The sequence below is a fragment of the Hibiscus syriacus genome, unplaced genomic scaffold (assembly GCF_006381635.1).
Source record: "Hibiscus syriacus cultivar Baekdansim isolate YM2019G1 unplaced genomic scaffold, ASM638163v2 tig00110156_pilon, whole genome shotgun sequence".
Taxonomy (NCBI): domain Eukaryota; kingdom Viridiplantae; phylum Streptophyta; class Magnoliopsida; order Malvales; family Malvaceae; genus Hibiscus; species Hibiscus syriacus.
The window spans coordinates 247,609-253,863 of record NW_024062606.1 but is presented as its reverse complement, the minus strand read 5'-3'; the positions used below and the strand labels follow the sequence as shown (position 1 = coordinate 253,863).

The following is a 6,255-nucleotide window of genomic DNA, read 5'->3' as shown; positions in this document are numbered from 1 at the left end:
GTTCGCAAAATATTTGACAACACATTCATCCTTTCTTGTGGCTTCTGCCCAGATGTTCACAAAATATTTGACAACACATTCATCTTTTCTTGTGGTTTCTACCCAGATGTTCGCAAAATATTTAACAACACATTCATCATTTCTTGTGGTTTATGCCCAGATTTTTTCAATCAGTGAACTCTTTGTATAGTGTTCAGAGTTTTTGTAGGACGTCACAAGGACACCAAGAGAAAAAATCAGTGGGAATACAAGTGAGACACTTGTGTGTTTCATGACCAAAAAGTTGGTCAAATTCACAAAATATGCTAGTGCAGAATTGAATAAAAAATACCAACTGATCTTGATAACCCCAGTAACAATGGGTAAGGGCAAGGGTGACAATGATCACATTTTCTTTGTAGGAAGTAGAAACACATCAAATATAGGAGCCATGTACAGAAGGATGTCCATTGAGTTCTTGCTGGTAAGCTGAGCCTCTTTCTTCAATGTCATCAAGTAAGTGAAAACTGATATGAAAAAATGGCTTTGTAGCCTTGACAACATGATTGAAACTAACCACCATGAACCTCAAAAAACATTCCTAATCATCACTGACGCATAAAAGACCAAATTCAAAGCCGAGATCTTGAGGAACTGAATCCTGGATTGAATGGTCTGAATGGGGACCATTTTTATCCATGCAACCGTAATGTAGCTTAACAAAGAACACGCTGTCATGTGACAAATGGTTAAGAAGATTGAGTATTTTTATTTTGAGGGGGAGTTTGAGAAAATTGTGTGGGTTAATTTGGTGGAAAAAAAGAATGTCTTTGATTTGTCAATCATCAAATTATCAAAATAATGTAACTGTCTGATGAACGAATCAATTATGTATAGTCAGCTTCACTGTCACTGTTGCACCATTTTCATTCTTCATATCTTTCCATCTCATTGGAAATCTTTGCTCAAAGTAATGATCTTTCCCTAAGATGATATGGGCCTTCAGCATGCCCCAAAATTTGTTGATACGAACGTTCAAAATGCGTCAACATTCCTATTTCTGATTGAAATGGGCTTTCAACATGCCCCATCATTTCCTTCTTGTTAATCTGAGCCTTCAAAATGCCCCACATGGATCATTTCTGTCTGAAATGGGACTTCAAAATATCTCAAACCTTCATACTAATGTGAGCCTTCAAAATGCCCCACATGGATCATTTCTGTCTAAAATAGGCCTTCAAAATATCTCAACATTCTATTTATGGTTAAAATTAGCTTTCATCATATCCTCAAAATTTGTTGATATGAACATTCAAAATGCATTCAAAATTGTTTTCTTGTTGATACGAGCCCTTCAAAATGCCCTAACTTTTCATACTAATATGAGCTTTCAAGATGTCTTAGAATTCTAAACCATAAGGCTTACTCTCACTGTTCATTGATTTGAATATCATGATCCCTATGAGGTTCAATTTAGGTAATGCCCCCTTGTGGGTACTCATGGCTCTATTTGTGCCCAAATATCTTAATCTTCTCATTTTGGTGTCACTAAACATCAATGTTGTTAAGTAACTTGAGGGATTCTCTTTATGTGGTCCTAAACTTAAGAAGTAATCAATCATTCTGCCAGAAATGTTTGAGATCTGTGTCTCTTCTGAATGAGGTGGTCATCTCCTTCTTGACTGATCGCATTCTTGTCTTTTTTATATGTTCTGAGAAACGTGCCCCTTTTGAATAGGGTAATTCTTCTTGATGAGTTACTGATAATGTCACAACAGAGTGTCACAAGTTCAATTCTTCAGACTTTCTGGCTTCTGGGACCACTTGCTTATAAGAATGTGAAATGCTTCATCATTTTGGCATCACTTATTCTTTTTTCTACAATAGAGGTAGAATAGGCAATAATTTGCTTCAAGGACCTTCCTCATTTGAGATTGTCCTGTTTGAAAATGTTTTTCTCCTTTCTTTATCAAAGAATGAAAGAATTTTATAAAGTATTGCTCCTTACAGGTTCACAATTGAATCAAATCATAAACATGAGTTTAATGAATATCAAATAAATCAACTACACTTTTAAATCAAAAAATCATAGTCCTATGAAAAGTGTCAAAATTATTGACTGATTTAAGGTGTAGGTTGATTCTGGTAAAGTAAGGTCTCTTCAGGTTGGTCCAACATATATGTCTCTTTGAACTTTCACTAACTTGAAGAAATGGTTGTTATGCTTATCTCATAGAGATACTTCTTGATTCCAGACTCTCAAGAACGTCTTTGGGATGTGTGGTGCTTCATCAAGAGCTTAAGATCGTCTCTTATGTTGTTGTTGCACCATTCGATATTCGAGCCGCCTTTTCAGGTTTTCAACTCGAATCCTCATTTGGTTTCAAGACGTTATTTAGAAATTTTACGTCTTGAACCCCCCTTTTATGATTTTTCATAACATGCATTAAAGATTTAAAAAAAACCAATTTTTGCAAATAAAAATCAATCCTGAGAGCCGGAATGAAATCTGAAGATAGTCTCTTTCACATAGAAATTCATGTATGATTATAATGGACTTTTCAGGTACGTAACATAGGACAGGGCTCATGGTTACAAAAGAAAGTGATAAAAAGACCCAAACAAGTGTTTAAGGGTAATTGAACCAAAGATCAATTCATTCTGATGCCTTCAATCTTGCCTTGCTTAACTTGGATCTGCTTTGCTACTCGTCTTTCATAATTTCTTTTTATGGATCCCTTTAGACTGTCAATTTTTGAGTTCATTTCCATTTTCTTATATTTCCAGCATTTCTTGCGCTTCTTGTTGAATATGAATCTTTGAACTAATTGCACTTGATCAACCTTGTAACATGAGGCTCAATGAGTCACCTATCTTGATTCAAAAAAAAATTCTTCTTTCCTTTTCTTTTTTTTCTCTTTTTTTTCTTCTTTTCGGATGAATGAGTATAAGACTTCAATTTCTTTGAGCATCTCCTTTTCCTCTTGTATTTCAAGAATTCTTTCGTTATTATTGAATGGTTTTGATCTTCAAGTACTTTGTATTTGATCTACCTTGTGGTGTCATGATATTTCTCACTTTATTTCATCATGAGCGAAATATGGATTGATGATCTTCACTTAAACGAGCAGATGTCCTTCACTTTGTTCCCCCAGTGTGGAGGGTAATCCTTGGTTAGGGTTGAATCAGAAGAAAAATATTATAGGCTCAAAATGGGACAACAAGGGACATATTTTTCTCCTTTTGCGAAGGGATAAATGAAAGAAAGACGTTCATCATTTCATACACAGATCTTTGTAAAAAGAGGTCCCCCAGGGGGATGAATATTCATGATTAATATTTATTTACATGAAAACAATGTAATTAATGCATAATATATTTATATAAATAAATCGTTTTTTTAGTATGCCCCAATCACTCGAAATTTTCTTCGATAAGTTGATCCATGATGCCTCATCTCGTCTCTTCTTGCAGGAAGATTCACGGATAATTGAAAGTTTAGTTCTTTTGAGGTCTTTTGGTTTATGATGGTTTTATATTTGGAATGACAAATGTATGACTTTTGAAGTCGTGTATATGGTGGAATGTTATAAACCAATCAACTCTAACCAAGAAGGTAAACATCTGGATTTAGTGTCTCAAAAACAGGTGGAGACAATACTTTAGAATCTCGGATATTTGTGGGGTCGGGATTTGGTTTTGTAAGGGTCAAAAATAAATCATGGAATTGTATTTTTGGCATTGTAAGGGATATGAAAAATATAATTTTACCACTTTCCAAAGATCTATGACTCTTGGAAAAGAATATTTAATCTACTTGATACTAAAAAAATTCAAGATTAAAATTTAATTCCTTGCTCATAACCATAAAAGCAACAAAAATTTATTTATCACAACAAGACAAAAAAAGGAACAAAAACGTGTTCAAACAAGATACTGAAAGTAGAAAGTACTACAGTGGTAAATAACAACTTCCACTTGTTTATTTAGCTTGCTCTATCATTCCTCGAATGTTGGGTTTATAGTTGGACCATAGTTTTTGTCCTCACTTGTCCCCCATCTTTTGATTATTTCTCTTATATGGGCTCATTTGGATGATTCCTCAGACGCACCAATCTTTACTTTTTTCTTAGTAGCTTTTTGGTCAGATCTCTTCTCCTCGTTTATCAGTTGGAAATTGGGCTCAAAACAATTCTCATTGGTGACAATAGTTTTGTCCTGATTTTGAACACATACGGTAGCTGTGATGGACGTAGTATTCGTCATGTTCTCTAAACTGGCCAAAGCTCCACCTGTCCTCAGGAAGTCTGATATGGGTGTTTAAGATGTTTTCATGGTTGTATCTTCCAGTTTATTTTTAGACCTATGGGCCAATCTTGGATTATATCCATGGGAATCTTTTTATTTCGATTTCTTTTCCCATTTTCTTGCATCTAATATTCTTCAAAGAATTTGATCACATTAGTCTCTGTTGAGCATTGTACCTTAACCCCTTCTTCTACCATACACTTTTGAATTGCTTGCTCTAAAGGATCTTGGAAATTTACCTCAATGTTACTAGGAACCTTAGCTAAACCATTTGGAGTTCCAGTCTCATTTATCCAAGGAACCTCCTTATACGTCCACTTTCTATTTGGAGGCCACTGTGGCTGGACATACCGTGGAGTAATTAATTTTGATAAGAGCATTTTTTAATGTAAATTTTCACTCGAAAAGTGGAAAGGAGGGAATTGAAAACCCTGCATATTCTTTTTGTTCTTGATCAGCCTTTGACTCTTTTCTATGCCCCTTTTCTTTGGGTAAAGCTTATCTCTCACAAGGGAAATTTTTTTCTTTTATTGATTCTTCATTCACCATTAATTCACCAATGCCCCCTGGGACTAAATCTTGAAGCTTTCATGAATTACCATGCTCTCTAATTGGTTCTTGATCATCAGAAAATATCACTTCGAACTCATCATTATTGTTCAGAACCTCATTCACAGCCTTCACAGCAGGATCCTCTAATGGTTTCTCTCTATGGATCACAACATTCACCAGGTCTATTAACGTGGTCATTTGTTCTTTTGAATCAACTTGGAACTTTTTTGCATGATCGGTCATTTCTTGTTGAGTATTGATAAGTTGCTCTTGCAGTTTCTCGATTATACCAACCTTTTCTAAAATCTCATTCATGGCTCTTTTCCTTCTTTAGGAAGACCAAGTTAGCTCCAATTTGATTTCGGAAATTCTGTCATGGAATCCTCCATAAATTATTCCCATATTTTCATGATTAAATGCATGTAAAATAGTTTGAAACAAAATGTAATTATGCAAAGATGCAAATGAAAAAATGAAAATGTAAATAAACACGTAAAAATGCAAAGATGCGAATGTAACATGAAAATGCAAAAAATGTAGAAATGAAAAAATAAGAATGCAATTTGTACAATGTAAAAGCAAACATAAAAGTACAAATGCAAAATGAAAATGCCTGTATGAAAAAGGTGTTACTCAAGAGTGATCATCTTAAAAAAGATTTCATTGAACACAAAAGTTTCGGTACATTGAATAAAACTTTACATATAGGGGACAACTATTAGTCCTAACTTCAACAAAACTTTACATATAGGGAATAACTTTCCCTCCCAACTTCTCTAAAGCCAAGTTAGTTTCCATTCATGCTCAAAAGTTGAGTTACCAGTCTGCTTTAATTCCTTGTAAAATCAGCTAAGTCTATCAGCTTATGGACCATATTGCTTGTCTGGACTGCAGCTTTTTCCATGACATTCTCTTTTTCCTTCATCTTCTGTATCAATTCTCGGAGTTGTGACCAATGTTGCTCATTCTCCCTTGTAAGAGAACCTTTGTGTCCAAGAAGTTCTTGAACAAGATCTTCATATATGTTGCAGTTATTTTTCAATTTGGTGACCCCTGTTATCCACTCTTCTGGGGTGTTTCCTATGCCAGCATTTTGAAAGGCTTGACTGATCTTTTGGAAATCTTCATGCATGGTTTCCATTTCTTTGCTCAATTTCTTGTTTTGATCCTTCAAATAACATGCTTGAGCTTCATAAAAACCTCCTTTATTCTGAATGCCCTGACTGTTACTCTTACCGTAGAATGTTTTTGGTATCAATCTAACAGGATCTTTGTGGAATACTTTTGGTATTAATAAAGCAGGATCTTTGTGTGCATAGCTCTCTTCTATCCTTAGAGTTCCCTCAGGATGCCATTTCTTAGCTGCGTCATATTTTGCTTGATCATAAAACTTTTTGTCCATTTATGAAAACTTTT

The 6,255-nt window shown here is 34.7% G+C and overlaps 1 pseudogene; it reads right to left on the bottom strand.

Annotated features, from left to right (window-relative positions):
- Positions 1-6,255, bottom strand: part of LOC120215740 — a 29,653-nt pseudogene that overhangs the window by 19,673 nt on the left and 3,725 nt on the right.